Genomic DNA, 20,858 nt, shown 5'->3' on the forward strand with positions numbered 1-20,858 from the left:
GCCGTCTTAAATCACGAAGTGATTTACGCATATCATACATATTATTTTAATGTACCGAAGTACATATGATATTTCCATGCAGATATTCTGCGTCATCATACGATGAAAGAGTAATGGAACGGAGAAAAATTCTCTCCGGCACCGGGATTTGAACCCGGGTTTGAGTTCCAAATCTTGGGTTCCCTGTAGTGGCCGCCCTCTGGACTACGTGATAGATGTCTATGAACGTAGGACCGAAGTCCACACATGTGCTGAGGTGCACTCGTTATGAGTGACTAGTTGGCCGGGATCCGACGGAATAAGCGCCGTCTTAAATCACGAAGTGATTTACGCATATCATATATATTATTTTAATGTACCAAAGTACATATGATATTTCCATGCAGATATTCTGTGTCATCATACGATGAAAGAGTAATGGAACGGAGAAAAATTCTCTCCGGCACCGGGATTTGAACCCGGGGTTGAGTTCCAACTCTTGGGTTCCCTCTAGTGGCCGCCCTCTGCACTACGTCATAGATGTCTATGAACGTAGGACTGAAGTCCACACATGTGCTGAGGTGCACTCGTTATGAGTGACTAGTTGGCCGGGATCCGACGGAATAAACGCCGTCTTAAATCACGAAGTGATTTACGCATATCATATATATTATTTTAATGTACCGAAGTACATATGATATTTCCATGCAGATATTCTGTGTCATCATACTGCTTATTCCGTCGGATTCCGGCCAACTAGTCACTCATAACGAGTGCACCTCAGCACATGTGTGGACTTCAGTCCTAAGTTCATAGACATCTATGACGTAGTGCAGAGGGCGGCCACTAGAGGGAACCCAAGAGTTGGAACTTAAATTGAGACTATTCTGTCCGACGCCGGGGTGGGTATCCGGTGTGGCTTAGTGGATAAAGCATCAGCACGTAGATCTGAAAACCCGGGTTCAAATCCCGGCGCCGGAGAGAATTTTTCTCCGTTTCATCACTCTTTCATCGTAGCAATTCATTAGCTATGTAATGAAAAACAAAATAACAGAATAAATATACAAAAAGACAAAAACATTATAATTTTAAGAAACTTCAAAGCCCTTGGGGCACCTCAAAAATTAAATACAGAAACTCCATATTTTTCACATTCCTTAGTTAAGTAAAAATACAGATTTTTACAACTATTATATTTCATTCATGTCGTGAAATTTACTAGAAATAAGTAATCGCTCGTCTTGGAGTAACGTAAGAAGTCTCAAATTCCTCTGCCCACATTGATTACATTATAAATTATTAACACTAAAACCTCATCAGGAATTCGGGGAAACCCAGGAATGCAATGCCGCCTGTAATATTGTATTTAATTGCCGTACTGTTAACATTCTTAGCGGGCCTCTGGCTTTAATACCCACATGTTATAACCACGACGCATTCTAGGAACTGTTGCTATGCTCACAAAGTTGGAGACAACTTCTGCATACCACCGATTTAAAATGCAGATAAATCCATACCGTGTCAAAAAATCCATTCGATTCGAGTAACAAGGAAGTAATAACCAATTTTTCAAAGTATTTATGAGACAAATTATGGAGTCCCTTTAGAAAACGAGGGACAGGGCACCAGATATTTTTAAGTCTGCTACATTTTTTCATTGTACAATATACAGCAGAGGTCTGCATCGGACGTTTTCGTTCGAGCGCCAAGTAGTTCATAGCATAATCCGACAGGTAGCGCACATGCATGATGGGTAAAATTGTCACGAGCGATAAATCCTCGAACGGTATAAGCCGAGCGTTTGACATTCGTTCTTGTTACAGTGATGAACTGTGTAGTAACATCATAGATGTTTATCATTTCAAAACTTTGCAGTGTTTAACTAACCTCTCCATAGTACAACTACAAAACTTGCTTTAAAATGTAATATAAATGATGTAGGTAAATGTTTTTTTTTTGTTTTTTTTTTTTTCTTTTTTTTCCCCCACACAGGAGTGATTTTGTTTTTGCCACATCTGATAGATGTTATTGGATGTAAATGTAATTATTATAAACGGAGAACACAATCACGATAATGCAAGAACTGTATCAAGTTTTCTAGTAATAATAATAATAATAATAATAATAATAATAATAATCTCTAATAAATAGTGTATCAATCTTTGCGTCTGTAACAGTTGTGCAGCATGATTATTCGTTTTATTATATTTTCTGTGACGTTATCACTGTACTAATATTGTTATTAATCTACTGCTATATCAATAATATTTTGTAAAACGTTTCTACTTTTTCGCAGTATATAGGCGGAACACTATGTATGGACCTGTCATATTATATATGTGGTAAATCAAATATTGAATAATTATTAATTAGTAATAATAACTGTATATCGAAGTTTTTCATACTATTTTATTTATAACTTCATGTTCCTGTTTTGGTACGTTCCATTGACTGTTCCATTAAACGTTTGTCATAAACGCAGAAAATAAAGCCTTATTTTTACCGTGTGAGCAAAACATATGTGTATCTTATCTGTCGCCTTCCATACAAGATAAGACATGTCAGTGAGATGACCTTGTACTGTGCTTCTATTTATTGCGAGCGTATCACGACCGATCGTATCTCACTCGAGGGTGCGACACTCGACCGAGTTCAAGCGAGCGATTTAACTCCAATGCAGCACTCTGATACACAGTATCACGAAAAATGTATTGAGTACTAAAGGGCAATGAAAGGAATAAGAAATCCCTTCAGCTGTTTCGCGTAATATGTGGTACTGGTAGGCCTAGTGTTTTTATAACTTACAATAGCTTGTGTTTTAGTTCGAATAGTATTAAACCGGATAAAAAGACTGAGAAGGACTGAGTCATTGAAGACCCTCAGAAGGCGAAGGATGGATAGATACATCGATAGATAAACAGTCCAATCCATGGCGCGACAACCCAAGAAGGGCGAAAGCCAACCAACTGGGTGTGGCCTCATGTTCACACGCCTTAGCAGAGGTGACCAGTTGTTGATATATACATACATACATACATACATACATACATACATACATACATACATACATACATACATACATACATACATACATACAAATATAGTTTGTCTTTTCGGGATTTACTTCCAAACCTATCTCCTCACTTGCTTCCAGTAAAATTCCCGTCTTTTCCCTAATCGTTTGTGGATTTTCTCCTAAGATATTCAGGTCATCTGCATAGGCAAGCAGATGATGTAACCCGTTCAATTTCTCTTGGGATGCATAATATGTAAATGATAGATACAATATTGTTTTTTTTTTCTTTCGTAAAATTGAAAGTGAAGAACCTAACCACTCTATAATGTACTTTTCATGCGTTCATTGATTCATTCATTTTTTATTTCTTTCTTTATTTACTTATCTACATATTTGTGTACTTATTAATTTATTTTATTTACTTATTTATTTTTCCACACATGTGGAGTAACGGTCAGCGCGTCTGGCTGCGAAACCAGGCGGCCCGGGCTCGAATCCCGGTCGGGGCGAGTTACCTGGTTGAGGTTTTTCCGGGGTTTTCCCTCAACCCAATACGAGCAAATGCTGGGTAACTTTCGGTGCTGGACCCCGGACTCATTTCACCGTCATTATCACCTTCATCTCATTCAAACGCTAAATAACCTAAGATGTTGATACAGCGTCGTAAAATAACCTAATAAAAATATATATTTATTTGTTTATGTATTTATTTGTTTATTGTTACTTTGTTTGTTTCTTTGTTTATTTACTTATTTATTTACTTCCTTATTTATCTAGTTACATATTTATTTGCTTATTCATTTATTTGTTTCTTTGTGTGTATCTGTTTGTTTCTTTGTTTATTTGAAACAAATATAGGCTTAAGACAAGGGTGTAGTTTATCACCGATACTGTTTAATATTTATGCTGACGAAATTGTTCGACAATGGAAAATTTTAGTAGAGCCTGGAATTCTAATTGATAGTGGAATAAAAATTAATATTCTGGTATTTGCCGATGATATGATTGTAATACAAGATACTGAAACAAAACTACAAAAAAAGCAATATATAAACTAAATAAAATATGCCAGAAGCACAACTTCAACATATCAAATACAAAAACAAAAGTAATGGCATATCAAGGCAAAAATACTGTGAGATCTAAGATTGAAATAGAAAATAAAGCAGTAGAACAAGTAACAAATTTTAAGTACCTGGGATGTGATGTAAGTTACAAGAAGGATAATGACATAAAAATAAAATTACATTCATTCCAGACAGTATGTGGCACAATTAATAGAACTTTGAAGAATAAAAGCAGAAAGGAAACAAAAATGAAATTCTACAATGTAACGGCAGTCCGTACTCTTTTATATGGAAGTGAAAGTTGGGTTACAACAAAACATGAAGTTAGTAAAATACAAGCGGCAGAGATGAGATTCTTGCGGAAAGTAAAAGGATGCACAAGATTAGATAGAATTAGAAATGAAGATATTAGGTAGGAACTAGGAGTATACCCACTTATTGATAAAATAGACAATTACAGACAAGATTGGAAATTACATGTAGAAAGAATGGACGACTACAGACTTCCTAAGAAAGCAATAAATTATAAACCAAAAGGACGAAGAGATCAGGGACGACCGATGAAAAGATGGAGCGACCTTTGAAGCCGGAACGGGCAATTGCCCATACCATGAAGTGAAGAAGAAGAAAAATAAGAAGAATAAGAATAATTATTTATTTAATCACTCACTCAGTCGCTCATCTATTTATTTATTTTGTGGAAGACACAGGGATTCGGGAGTGGCTATAATTTTTGGGCTATCGAGCTGCACAATAATCTATTAGGCTGCAGTGACTTCGGAACTTTTCAACAGTAAACAGGTCAAGAAGGGGAACGGATCTTTGTCAAAGTAAACTATAAAATGTGGTCACAGTGCCTCACTTGGACTAACTAACAAACGGAGCAAAATTTTTGGGGGACATCACTGCAAATGCAAGAAATATTTCACCGTTGATCTATTTTCGAGTTTATTTATTTAGAAGTATTCAATGGCAAATTATCTTCACAGCACGTGTATACAACTAGGCCAGTTCACAACCTCCACACGTTTATTTTTCATTAAGTGCGATTAGCAAGAGACGAGTCCATTTCTATCCCGTGAACAGATCAATAGATGGCATTGATCGGAACGTCCCAAAACAGAAGATAGACAATTTATGTATCTACGAGACCGTTAGCATGGACTCTGTTTTCTGTCTTCAACTGTTTTGAATTAAGTAAATATTTATTTTAGGTTTCTCACTTGTAGAACATGTTACATTGCTATGGATACGCCTGAAAAAAAAGAAGCTTTTTTAGACACCTGTACTAAAAAACAGTAACTTTTTGATTCTGATTTTAGTTTCGAAACGACATTCTGTTATGCATACATGCTTAAAAGTGACGTTTTTAAGCATACGTATGTAAAAGTGTAATGTTCAAGAAACTGATATTTTTTTTTAGTTGGTTATTTAACGACGCTGTATCAACTACGAGGTTATTTAGCGTCGATGAGATTGGTGATACCGAGATATTTGGCGAGATGAGGTCGAGAATTCGGTTGGGGAAAACCCCGGAAAAATCCAACCAGGTAATCAGTCCAAGCGGGAATCGAACCCGCGCCCGAGTGCAACTTCAGATCGGCAGGAAAGCATGCATAAAACACATTTCGAAACATGTTACATAAATACCTATAATTTGTACATTCTCTCGGAAATGCACGTTTTTCAAAATACTTCATACTTTAGAAGGAGAACAAAATCAGTCTGTGTACTACACTTGAAGACCTGAACTGACAAACATCCAAAGTCCATTGAAGTAAATTTTTCATGAGAACAAGAAACTACTTAGGTTTGCAACATAAGGGCACTGATATTGATATTTCTAGGGTTAAAAACACAGACTTACATTCGGAATGGGATATTCCTTTTTGCAGGAGAGTAACCTATGTAAAACACATATGAGGCAAAAAGTCGAATTCGGTAAATTTTGGACTTTGGGTGTATGTCAATTCAGGTCTTCAAGTCATGAAATCTCAGTCGACAAGTAGGATAGCTAAGACATCTTCCCCTAAACAAAGGAAAGTTGGTGGGGTAAGAAACAATTCATCAGTAATTTTGCCTGCGTCAGGGTCCTCTTATATGCCCAAAATCTATGACATGGGACCCCACTACTTTATTTTCCCCCTGAAGAAAGTCTTTCTAAAAATATTTACCGCTTTTGAAAGATGAATCAGTCTGAATTGAGTCTGAACTCATCCTCTTTCACAATGGCCCTGCCAAGACTCTGGAATTCGTTACCTGCTAGCATCAGGGACTGTCGAAATAAAACTCAATTCAAACGCAAACTTACTAGGAACTTGGTCAGTAATTGAGACTCGTTCAGACATGGTTTCTTGTAAATAGTTCTCTTAATCTATCGCAAAATATTTCAATATCCGGTAATTTCATCACTATAGAATTTTGTTATTCTAGGTTTAATTTGTAATTCAGTAAATACAAAAATATTCTTTGTTCTTAACTTCTATGATAAAATGTCTAGCCTTCATTAATCAGGTAATCTTGTCGTACTTTAATTTTTATTGTAATTGTAATTGTAAATTTAATATGAATTGTAATTTTATTGTTCATATTATAGTTGTAATTGTATTGTATTGTTTTGAGTTTCATTTTTTATATCGATAGGGAGGCTATTACAAATTTTTACTGCCATATAACACACTCCTTTTTGATAGCACGATAGACTTGCCGATGGAGTATGAAAGTCATTTTTTGACGTGTATTTATGCTATGAACTGTTGAATTAGTTACAAAGTTTTCACGATTACATACGAGGAAGATTATTAATGAAAAGATATACTGACAAGCCATGGGCATTATTTGTAGTTTTTTGAAAATAGTCCTACAAGATTCCCTAGATTTGGCACCTACTATTATTCTAATTACCCTTTTTTGTAATAGAAATATACTGTTACTATCTGTGGAATTTCCCCAGAATATTATTCTAAAACTCATTACCGAGTGGAAGTATGCAAAGTATTTTGTTTTTAAGGTATTGATATTTACTATCTTTTGCATAGATCTAATAGTAAAACAAGCTGAATTTAGTTTGGGAGAAATTTCTTTAATATGATTTTTCCAATTTAACACATTATCGATTTTTAAGCCAAGAAATTTGGTTGTCGTTGTTTTTAATAGAGATCTGTTGTTAATTATTGCGCTAGAAATTTGCGAGGTTGAATTTGCACAGGATTTAAATTGAATTATGTTAGTTTTGTTACAATTTAATACCAATTTATTGCCTGAGAACCAGTCACATACTTTGAAGAGAATTTCCTCTGTTGAAGATTGGAATGTGTTGGAGTTATTGGCTGTAATTACTATACTTGTGTCATCTGCAAATAATATGGGATGACCTACATCTTTTATTAGGGGGGCAAGATCATTTATAAAGTCCACACCTGTGGAGTAACGGTTAGCGCGTCTGGCCGCGAAACAAGGTGGCCCGGGTTCGATTCCCGGTCGGGGTAAGTTACCTGGTTGAGGTTTCTTCCGGGGTTTTCCCTCAATCCAATATGAGCAAATGCTGGGTAACTTTCGGTGCTGGACCCCGGACTCATTTCATCGGCATTATCACCTTCATCTCATTCAGACGCTAAATAACCTAAGCTGTTGATAAAGCGTCATAAAATAACCTACTAAAATAAAAAAAATCATTTATAACACTAGAAAAAATAGGGGACCTAATATTGATCCTTGAGGAATTCCATTATTAATAGTTCCCCATGTCGATGCAGATTTCATAGTTGTAATCTCCTGATAGAGGGGCAGAGAAGGCCTGACGGCCTTATCTCTACCAGGTTAAATAAATAAATACTAAATACTAACGAGAGCAATGAGACCATTTGAAAGCTAGGATCTCTCGACACGTCCTCGTGCCGCGCTCCACAGTTTGCAGTGAACCATGACTCACAGCTTATTGTTTCCCAGCCGATTTAACGACTCCTGATAAGTAGTCGGTGTTACGTGAGCGTAGGCACGGGAATGTAGGACAGCGTGATACGAGCAAGGGAATATGTTTCCTGATTTATGCTGTCTTGTCTCCATTATTCAAGCTGCTTCCTTTTATCCGCTCCATTAAAATTTCTTTTTCGTGTTGCCAAATCATCGGGATTACGTAAGTTACGATCTTTTGACAATCAAGTCCCCCCCCCCCAATTGAACGATGATGCAAAAAAAAAAAATCAATTTAGACATTTTCGGCTTCATCTGTGTGTTCCTCTACATACCGGTATTTCTCCTAAAATTGGAACGGATTTTGTTCGTATTCAGTATCTGTCTTGTCTTGTCTTGTCTTGTCTTGTCTTGTCTTGTCTTGTCTTGTCTTGTCTTGTCTTGTCTTGTCTTGTCTTGTCTTGTCCTGTCCTGTCCTGTCCTGTCCTGTCCTGTCTATCTAATCTATCTATCTATCTATCTATCTATCTATCTATCTATCTATCTATCTATCTATCTATCTATCTATCTATCTATCTATCTATCTATCTATCTATCTATCTATCTATCTATCTATCTATCTAATTTGAACTGGTAATGGAAATTACGGGAAAACGGCTGAACGGATTTCAATAAATGACCCTTCATTCTGAAGCTTGTAACCCAAAGTTTTTCAGAAAAATAGTAGTTTTGAGTGAAATGTAAATTTTTAAACATAATTTTCCTATTGTCTAAAATCCATCTGTCGTCACTAACTAACTGCATTTCAGAATAAAACAAAACACACACTACAGTAAACAATATTACACGAAGGCCATGATCTGCAAGAATGCTAACATATTTAGAGCTCAAATTAAATTGGTTATTAAAAATTGCAAGACTGTAAAATTAATTTACAGGTCTGATTCTGTGGTGTGTAATTTTCTGAGTACAGCTGTGTATTGGATATTAAGAACTACAAAACTTGAGGTGGTTTGATGACATTATTACCATTAGAAATGAAATATTATTATAGTTAATGGCATGCTGTGACTATTTTTCATTAATTATACTATTAATGCTAAATTGATTATATGAAAGTGAAACGTTTGGGATTATATAAGTAGATGTAGAGAATATCTTAAATTAGGTCTTAATTTATATAATTTACTGAGTGGCGGCTATATAGTATATGTTATTGAAAACCATAAAACTTACGTAAGATAATAATATTGTTATTAAAAATCCAATATTTTTGTACTTATTAATCAAGTGGGGTTGGGTCTTTTTCATATATTTAATGACGGTGTGGTGGTGCGTCATTCTCTTCAGTATTGGCTTGAGAGAGCGCAAAAATTACAGTTCCTAAGGAAAGACCAAAAGGTATTACTTACTGATAAAATATGAGGCCTACAAGATTTTGTAATCTCCCGATCATTTCAGCAAGATCTCTTAGCAGGTTAAAATGATTTTACCCTCTACATTTCAAGGTAGTTTACGAAACATGCAGCAGCTATACCAAGATGCTATGTCTATTGTTCGAAAGCATAGCAAACCTGACTTTTTTTAACTTTCACCTACAATCCGCAATGATCTGAAATAGCTATTGCTTTACTCCCACATGAAAAACCGACTGATCGTCCTGACATTGTTACTTGCGTTTTCGCGTTTATTCTTCAGTGAAAATAAATCTGAAAAATGTTTATTTGATCATCTAATGAACGTAGTTTGCAGCATTTGCTGTACAAGCCACTAGTATTATATTAATTGTAATGTAATGTGTATGAAATTTAAATATTTGAAACAATGACTAACTTTACTAACAATATTAAATAAAAGCAATTTATTTCGGTGCTTAATCTGCTAATAATCGTGCTTTAATACTATTCGTGTAATATGAATAATGATCGACAATCCACAGTTACAAATATAATATTGTCATGTCTTCACGGTACCAACAATCAGCTTTATAATTTTAAATATTACTGTAAGCTCGTTTTCATAGAAGTTGTCACGTAGCATTTTCAATTGTTTGCTTTCATATTTTCAAATCTTACTGTTACAATTTTGTGCTACACGTGTTTATTATTGTAGGAGAAAGAAATTTGAGTGAGGAACAGTCAGTGTTGCCAATTCAGCGGTTTTCCCGCTAAATCTAGCTTTTTTGAATAACCATCTCGCGGGTAAAATTATATTATCTCGCTTAGCGGGAATACTAGCGGTTTTTAATCTTTAAAGTTTCTGAAATGAAGTTCATATCAGCATTATAAGCGGCTTTCATAATTACATTTAATTCGTTCAGTGTGTGTTTTGTGAAATGATGTATGTGTTAATGTAGTGATAATTTCATATTATATTACCGTTAAAACCCGAATCCGTCAACACCAGTTTCAACTAGTAAAAACTAGTTTAAGCAAATAAAGATAGAAAGTGAGTTTTCGTATAATCTAGAATCAATGTCAGGTTAGGTTTGGTTTGTTTAGGTTTTTGTTTGGTAAAAGCCTAAAAAAAACCTATACAAACCAAACCTAACCTGTCATTGATTCTAGATCTTACGAAAATTCGCTTTTTATCTATCTATATTTTAAAATTACTTTTTGCTACTTGAAACAGATTTTGTCGGATTTTGGGTTTTAACTGTAACATATATATTGCAATAAGAATTTAAATATGTAGTGTCTGTGATAAAAGTGTTGAAAATTGCTTTATAGCGCCACATTGGGCATGAAAAAAGTGTGCAATATTCGTTACATTAACGGGTGGATGCTCTACCTTGATCATTATTATTATTATTATTATTATTATTATTATTATTATTATTATTGAATAATAAGTATACATTAAAATCTAGAGATATTTGCTAGAAAATCGCGGGTTTTCGAAAGTCATCTAGCGGGATTATACGAACAACTGTTGGCAACACTGGGAACAGTCAGTTATTGTCGGGTGACAGAAGGTATAAGATCTCTTAGCTAGAATGCCTAAATTCAGTAAACCATTGAAAAGTAAACTTCATGTTTACGTTAGTGAATTTGGTGCTCATGTGTTTTGAACCGATAGAACAGTTTTGTTATGTAAGGTTTGTGAAAAGACAGTTAATCACGAAAAAAAGTATTTTATAAGTCAACATGTGTCACCTACGAAGTAAAAATGTGAGTCATGTTGATATAGTTTAAATTTATTGCTAAAACATATTGTGCATTTTCAAAATTTATTGTGCCTTTTTTACGTTTTTATTGCCTTGTTTGCCTGCCTATTATAACAGTTAAAATGCCTGAACATCCGGGATGTAGAGATAACTTACGCATTAAGAAATAATAACAGGACTATAAAAAGAGCAAATGACTCAATGAAACACTACGTAATGATCAGGCTTCGAGACTTTGGACCCGATACAATAAGTTTACTGTGCATGCACTATAGGTTGTTGACTCGCTGCAGGTAGACAGAGATGTGTTGAGGTAACAACGTTGCTATTTAGAGTAGAGTACGGTAGTATGGGGAAACACATAGCCTACTGTATGTACATTCTGAAAGTAAATATGCATTACACAATGATAATGTCAAAATACAATGTGAAAAGCATTTATTCTCCTGTCTTTTATAAGCATTTTTGTTTAATTATACACAGTTAGTGGTGGAAATAAGCATGCAGCAATTTTAATTTTTTCATTTATCCTATTGATCGTCTTTAGGAAGTACAGTAAGAGTACCTACTACAAGATACATTCTCAGTGTCTCGAACGTAAATCTTTTTCGGTTATCTGCCAAAGTTTGCACTGTAGAAAGCTGCGCTCTACGTCGCATGACGTGATAGGAGCAAAACGAAAAAACCTAACATCATTGCAGTCTCTAAGAGACAGTCCTTTATTCTCGGGTGACTCTATGTCCACTAATTTGCTGTTTATGTTACACAATGTTCCATATCCGTTATTTTTACTTAAAATTGATTTCCACTTCTATTTTACACGTTCAGTGACCGGTGTACTTGATGTATCATTAATTCTCTGCATCATTTTCTAAATTAATTTGAGGGCTTCCGGCATCTCTTGCTCTGACTTTTCTAACCGTGTAATAGTTTCAGACACAGTTTGTATGAAAACCAAATTATTCGTCAGAACCTTCAAATCCGGAACGTTTTCCTTTGTGTATTTGTTGGCATTCATTCTACAGTACCCCCACCCACTGTACGCTTTACCACTATACTCAGTACGCCGTTATGCGGATTTCCCACTGAACTGCTCTATCGGGTCCGAAGTCTCGAAGCCTGGTCATGATAAACGCGACTATAAGAAACGTTGGAAACAAAATTAATAATTAACAGATTGACTGCACATGTTCAACAGAACATAATCATACGAACACATTCACATGGACGCTAATACACACTCCTGGTTCCGCCTCCGAAACCAATGAATATCTCCCACATGTCTGGACTGATATTTGGGCTGCCTATACAAAATGAACGGCTTAAATCAAACACTCTGTACAGCGTTGGGAATGTTTTCTTTTTCCGCTACATCATGTTGTTGACGTCTTTCATACTGGATACGAATACTGGAAAGTGAACAACTTTGCTTTAGTGTCTTAAATGTTCCAATAATAATCTTAGTATTCGGAATCGTAGATTCAAATTATGCCAATCACAAAACACATCGCACTTTTCTTTGGACCTCCATCTTGTATAATTAATTATAATAATGAAAATTATTGCATTTGTTACCGTCTTTTGTTTGCTTCAGTGCCTCAAACTTACAGACGAAAACTTTCGAGAGTTTTATTTTCATTTGAGACCAATAATTTACTACATTATTTCTAACTCTATTCATTAAAAAAATATAATCTCCTGAAACCACACCATGACTTTTGGGACACACTGTATAATAAACTGGGAAATGAGACGCTGCAGGTAGTTAACTATAATGCCTTCCCAAGAGAATTTAATTATTCATTATTCCTTCTTCTTCTTCTTTTTCTTTTTCTTCTCTCAAGATTTAGGTCGATGCCCGTTCCTCTTCGTCCATATTTTTGTTTTTCTCGCCCAATTGATCGCTGTCCTTCACGCTTGCATTTAGAGCTTGCTTATGTATTCTTCCTTCTAACATTCGTTGTAATGGCGCACTCATTTCCATTCCTACTCTTAAATTTGATGTATTGCCAGTTCTATAGGCTACATTTCTCTTCTCAAATTCCCTTATTCCTTAAATGATCTTCTTTTGCAAATCACTTCACTGATTTTAAAAACAGATTTCAGCTGTTTATATTCTTAATATTATCCTTCTACTGGCCTCACTTACGTAAAATACAGTATAACTGGTAATGTCAATTTTTAGCGTTGAATAACCTTATTATTATTCGAGGGTCACTAGGATGAAACGGACAGATCTTCACGTAACACTGACGAAACTCAGACTTTGGATGCTAATAACTTAACATCTACGGCGTATTTACAGGAATATGTTATGTGAATGAAAGAACAGATATATATATATCCAACAGAGAAAGGAACATCTTCTGCGGACCTATGGAAAAAAGAACTAAGAAAGAGACTACTGAAATGCGTTCTATGGAGTGTGGAATTGTATGGGGCAGAAACATTGACATTACGAAGAAGTGAAGGGAAGCGAATAGAAATACGCTACAGAATTGATTAAATTAAATCCATGGAAAAACGCTATAACATTGATGAAATTGAGTTTCTACCATTAAAAAATCCATAGCAAAACGCTACAACAATGATAAAATTAAGTTTCCACCATTAAAAAATCCATCGCAAAACGCTATAACATTGATGAAATTGAGTTTCTACCATTAAAAAAATCCATCTCAAAACGATACAACAATGATGAAAATGCGTTTCCACCATTAAAAAATCCATCACAAAACGCTACACCATTGATGAAATTGAGTTTCTACTATTAAAAATCCATCGTAAAACGCTACACCATTGATGAAATTGCGTTGCAACCATTAAAAAATGCATCGCAAAAAGCTACAACAATGATGAGATTGAGTTTCTACCATTAAAAAAAATCCATCGCAAAACGCTACAACAATAATGAAATTGAGTTTCCACCATTAAAAAATCCATCACAAAACGCTACACCATTGATGAAATTGAGTTTCTACTATTAAAAATCCATCGTAAAACGCTACACCATTGATGAAATTGCGTTGCAACCATTAAAAAATGCATCGCAAAAAGCTACAACAATGATGAGATTGAGTTTCTACCATTAAAAAAAATCCATCGCAAAACGCTACAACAATAATGAAATTGAGTTTCCACCATTAAAAAATCCATCACAAAACGCTACACCATTGATGAAATTGAGTTTCTACTATTAAAAATCCATCGTAAAACGCTACACCATTGATGAAATTGCGTTGCAACCATTAAAAAACGCATCGCAAAACGCTACAACAATGATGAAATTGAGCTTCTATCATTAAAAAAAATGCATCGCAAAACGCACAACAATGATGAAATTGAGCTTCTATCATTAAAAAAAATGCATCGCAAAACGCACAACAATGATGAAATTGAGCTTCTATCATTAAAAAAAATCCATTGCAAAACGCTACAACAATGATGAGATTGAGTTTCTACCATTAAAAAAAAATCCATCGCAAAACGCTACAACAATAATGAAATTGAGTTTCTACCATTAAAAAAATCCATCGCAAAACGCTATAACATTGATGAAATTGAGTTTCTACCATTAAAAAATCCATTGCAAAACGCTACAACAATGATGAAATTGAGCTTCTATCATTAAAAAAAATGCATCGCAAAACGCACAACAATGATGAAATTGAGCTTCTATCATTAAAAAAAATCCATTGCAAAACGCTACAATATTGATGCAATTGAGTTTCTACCATTAAAAAATCCATCGTAAAACGCTAGAACGTTAATGAAATTGAGTTTCAACCAATAAAAAAATCCATCGCAAACGCTACAGCATTGATGAAATTGGATTTCTACCATTAAAAAAAATCCATCCCAAAACCCTACAACAATGATTGAAATTGAGTTTCTACCATTAAAAAAATTCATCGCAAAACGCTGCAACATTCTAAATTCTAACATTAAAAGTGCTTTAAAATGTCAAGTTTGATTTTTAAAGTGCTAAACTTGTAATTTGAAGTTGCTAAAACCTACCATCTCTGGTGATAAAGCGCAGAGCTGAATTATTTATGTAGATGATTGGAGTTACGCCACTAATGCGCGGAAGCAGGGATGACCTTGGTAGGTCACCTTCCAACCGCGCAGCGATTTGCAAACTGCGTAGCGGAGTGGCGAGCAAAGAGAAGACATGGCATTCGTCTTCAAGCGGCATGGATAACGCTATTTTGAGCCTAAGGAGCATTTGACAACTTCACATGCGATGTTGAAGCAAAAGCACCGGTGAGGCCGTTGCCACTGCATGCAGATACCGGGGCACACGTGGCTGTGCTGAAGTTTATGCTGTACGTATCTGCGTCACAAACTTTCAAATTCCGAAACGCTGCGGAAACAGCAGAACAATCGCACCCAGTGGACTGGTTGATATGGCAACAACATAAAATACATTTTCTATGTTTCAGGTAGGCTGCTATCGCCATCTGTTAATGGAGAAATAAACACAAAACAGGAATTCTTTAACTTAACATACATATTTTCAATTTCTAATAATACTGAATGCAAACTATATTGACTAAGACTCCGTTTGCGATCGTGGGGCATTATTAATTATTTTAAAGTTTAGAGAGAGAAGTTGAATTGAATTTACTGAAACTGCAATTTACATACAATATACGAATCGTTAAATGCAGAAAGACGATATATCAATTTTTATAAATTTTACAGGAGATACAAAAAAATTGTTTTATTATTATTATTATTATTATTATTATTATTATTATTATTATTATTATTATTATTATTATTATTATTATTATTATTATTTTTTTTTAAGCACTTTTGATGTTTTCAGTATTTATGATGCAAGTAATTTAGGTGCATTTAAAGAATTCTGCACTCATCTATTTTGACAGGGCGAGACGTTAGAATTATTGGACATGTTACCTTTCTGTATTTACTTTGAACGAAAATTGTTATAGAGTCCATTAATGTATAGCAAATACAAAAATAATTCTTGGATATAATTTATTTTCTTTCAACATTGTAGGCCTATGAAATACAATAACATAGGACAAAGTAGTGAAAAATTGAAGAAATAGTAATATATTAAAGGTCTATGAAGTATAACAATATAGGACAAAGTAGTGAAAAAATTGATGTAATAGTAATGTATTATAGGTCTACGAAATATAACAATGCAGGACAAAGTAGTGAAAAATTGAAGCAATAGTAATATATTACAGGTCTATGAAGTACAACAATGTAGGACAAAGTAGTGAAAAATTGAAGCAATAGTAATATATTATAGGTCTATGAAGTACAACAATGTAGGACAAAGTAGTGAAAAATTGAAGCAATAGTAATATATTATAGGTCTATGAACTACAACAATGTAGGACAAAGTAGTAAAAAATTGAAGCAATAGTAATATATTATAGGTCTATGAAATACAACAATGTAGGACAAAGTAGTGAAAAATTGAAGCAATAGTAATATATTATAGGTCTATGAAGTACAATAATATAGGACAAAGTAGTGAAAAATTGAAGCAATAGTAATATATTATAGGTCTATGAAGTATAACAATATAGGACAAAGTAGTGAAAAATTGATGTAATAGTAATGTATTATAGGTCTACGAAATACAACAATGTAGGACAAAGTAGTGAAAAATTGAAGCAATAGTAATATATTATAGGCCTATGAAGTACAACAATGTAGGACAAAGTAGTGAAAAATTTAAGCAATAGTAATATATTATAGGTCTATGAAGTACAATAATATAGGACAAAGTAGTGAAAAATTGAAGCAATAGTAATGTATTATAGGTCTATGAAGTACAACAATTTAGGACAAAGTAGTGATGGCCCTATGAAATACAACAATGTATGACAAAGTAGTGAAAAATTGAAGCAATAGTAATGCATTACAGGCCTATGAAATACAACAATGTAGGACAATGTAGTGAAAAATTGAAGCATTAGTAATGCATTAAAGGCCTATGAAATACAACAATGTAGGACAACGTAGTGAAAAATTGAAGCAATAGTAATGTATTACAGGCCTATGAAATACAACAATGTAGGACAATGTAGTGAAAAATTGAAGCATTAGTAATGCATTACAGGCCTATGAAATACAACAATGTAGGACAAAGGAGTGAAAAATTGAAGCAATAGTAATGCATTACAGGCCTATGAAATACAACAATGTAGGACAAAGTAGTGAAAAATTGAAGCAATAGTAATGCATTACAGGCCTATGAAATACAACAATGTAGGACAATGTAGTGAAAAATTGAAGCATTAGTAATGCATTAAAGGCCTATGAAATACAACAATGTAGGACAATATAGTGAAAAATTGAAGCAATACTAATGTATTACAGGCCTATGAAATACAACAATGTAGGACAAAGTAGTGAAAAATTGAAGCAATAGTAATGCATTACAGGCCTATGAAATACAACAATGTAGGACAATGTAGTGAAAAATTGAAGCATTAGTAATGCATTAAAGCCTATGAAATACAACAATGTAGGACAAAGTAGTAAAAAATTGAAGCAATAGTAATGTATTACAGGCCTATGAAATACAACAATGTTGGACAAAGTAGTGAAAATTGAAGCAATAGTAATGCATTACAGGCCTATGAAATACAACAATGTAGGACAAAGTAGTGAAAATTGAAACAATAGTAATGCATTACAGGCCTATGAAATACAACAATGTAGGACAAAGTAGTAAAAAATTGAAGCAATAGTAATGCATTACAGGCCTATGAAATACAACAATGTAGGACAAAGTAGTCAAAATTGAAGCGATAGTAATGCATTACAGGCCTATGAAATACAATAATGTAGGACAAAGTAGTAAAAAATTGAAGCGATAGTAATGCATTCCAGGCCTATGAAATACAACAACGTAGGACAAAGTAGTAAAAAATTGAAGCAATAGTAATGCATTACAGGCCTATGAAATACAACAATGTAGGACAAAGTAGTAAAAAATTGAAGCAATAGTAATGCATTACAGGCCTATGAAATACAACAATGTAGGACAAAGTAGTAAAAAATTGAAGCAATAGTAATGCATTACAGGCCTATGAAATACAACAATGTAGGACAAAGTAGTAAAAAATTGAAGCAATAGTAATGCATTACAGGCCTATGAAATACAACAATGTAGGACAAAGTAGTAAAAAATTGAAGCAATAGTAATGCATTACAGGCCTATGAAATACAACAATGTAGGACAAAGTAATAAAAAATTGAAGCGATAGTAATGCATTACAGGCCTATGAAATACAATAATGTAGGACAAAGTAGTAAAAAATTGAAGCGATAGTAATGCATTACAGGCCTATGAAATACAACAACGTAGGACAAAGTAGTAAAAATTGAAGCAATAGTAATGCATTACAGGCCTATGAAATACAACAATGTAGGACAAAGTAGTAAAAAATTGAAGCAATAGTAATGCATTACAGGCCTATGAAATACAACAATGTAGGACAAAGTAGTAAAAAATTGAAGCAATAGTAATGCATTACAGGCCTATGAAATACAACAATGTAGGACAAAGTAGTAAAAAATTGAAGCAATAGTAATGCATTACAGGCCTATGAAATACAACAATGTAGGACAAAGTAGTAAAAAATTGAAGCAATAGTAATGCATTACAGGCCTATGAAATACAACAATGTAGGACAAAGTAGTAAAAAATTGAAGCAATAGTAATGCATTACAGGCCTATGAAATACAACAATGTAGGACAAAGTAGTGAAAAACTGAAGCAATAGTAATGCATTACAGGCCTACGAAATACAACAATGTAGGACAAAGTAGTGAAAACTGAAGCAATAGTAATCTATCAAGTACAACAATGTAGGACAATAAGTTTGTAATGGAAAATTAATGCAAATAAAAGGGACATGTCAGGATATATCCCCTTTCTGAGTCAAATGGATAATTTTATTCTTGTAGCTGTAGCTGCCACAGCAGTTGCGAATGAAGTATATTTTCTGCATAAAAAGACGGCTTTATCCTTGAAGAACCTAACGACTATAAAACTCATTTTCGCAAAAAAGTGGACAAGTGACCTTCCTACATTTAGCAATTCATACATAAGACATATAGTTTGTACAAAAAGAACAAACGCTCGTGTTCAGAGCAATTCCAGTTACATAATAATAATAATAATAATAATAATAATAATAATAATAATAATAATAATAATAATAATAATAATAATAATAATAATAATAATAATAATAATAATGGAATTTATGTGATGTAATCAAAATTCTGTGGAAAAAATTCAGGGAAAAAACACTACATGAAAAACTGTAAAGAAAAAGTAACTATAGGAAAAAAGTTAAATAATGGACAATTTCAATAAGTTTATTACGAACAATATACTTAACTTCATCTCAATCGGTAATTAGTATGAAATTATAGGATGGGGTAGCTTACTAATACTACTAAATACTTACTAAATACTAATAAATAAATACTAATACTACTTACTTAAAACCAATTTTAATCCACTTTGTTTATTACAGAAGAAAATAATTAAAATATGTCTTCATAAACCTATTGATTTTCCATCTCAAAAATTGTTTTTAGACTTTAATGTTCTCAAAATAAGACAAATTTATTATATTATATTAATAAAATTCATACATAAAAATCGAAATAATTTTGAATTGTATTCTCATAGTTATGAAACAAAAGGTATGAATTTCTTAAGATTGTTTGAGTCAAAATGCAACACTGCTACAGTATTTAATCATAGTAGTAATTTAGACCCAAGAATGTATAACAAATTTATACTTAAATATTCTAATCTTATCAATTCTAATAGTTCTAGTATTAAATTAAAGAAGTTATGTATGGATTTTACAAATAATGAAAAATTGTAAAATTACATTTATTATATTCTTGTTATGTAGTATACATAAGACAAATTGTATTGTATACTTCTTAATTTAAATTCAGGAATCCGCCCCTGAACACCACTTCTACTCTTTCAGGGACGAGTTAAAGTTTTATCTGTTTATATTATATTTTATGTTACAATTATGAGCAAAACAAATAAATAAATATAAAGTTTAATTCTTCACTGAACATGTTAATATTAAGATTACTTATTTCTGGATTTATTTTAAATAACCTGTCAAATTGATTGTAATATAATCTTGGTCCATAATATATCAAGAATGAATTTGACCAGATTTTTTTTATCGTATTTTGCTTCAAGTGGAAAAGGTAACACATTTCGCCAAATATTACGAAATATCTGTCTTCTTCTTACCGTCAATAATTTTATGAAAAAAGTTCGAGTTGAATTGTAAATTTCTTTTATTATGAACACAATATTCTGAAAATAAAATAAAATAAAATAAAATAAAATAAAATAAAATAAATGTGTTGGGTAATGAAAACTCTAAACTAAAAATTTGTGAAGAGCGTTTTTCTGAATTTGTAAAATCGCATCTCGTTTTCATTTTTCCATCCATTTTCGGAAACAGTATTAAAACTTCCAAAATTTATCTCTTTATCTAGACATCTTAGGGATACTAGCAGAAACTCACTTCCTGTTTTACAAAGAAAAAAAAAACTCCAACAATTTGGAAGTTAGACAGAGCGGGCAAATATAGTGATTCAGTAACAGCGTGTAAAAATTAAACAAGAAATAGGAGATCCTCTACAGAACATTTGTAGATAAGGAACCTCGGAT

At 33.2% G+C, this 20,858-nt stretch overlaps 1 protein-coding gene across 1 annotated transcript in view; it reads right to left on the reverse strand.

Annotated features, from left to right (window-relative positions):
• The window catches only part of Lk6 (Lk6 kinase), a 521,279-nt gene that overhangs the window by 190,375 nt on the left and 310,046 nt on the right, over positions 1-20,858 (reverse strand). The gene's annotated exons all lie outside the window — the stretch shown is intronic.

The sequence above is a fragment of the Periplaneta americana genome, chromosome 2 (assembly GCF_040183065.1).
Source record: "Periplaneta americana isolate PAMFEO1 chromosome 2, P.americana_PAMFEO1_priV1, whole genome shotgun sequence".
Taxonomy (NCBI): Eukaryota; Metazoa; Arthropoda; class Insecta; order Blattodea; family Blattidae; genus Periplaneta; species Periplaneta americana.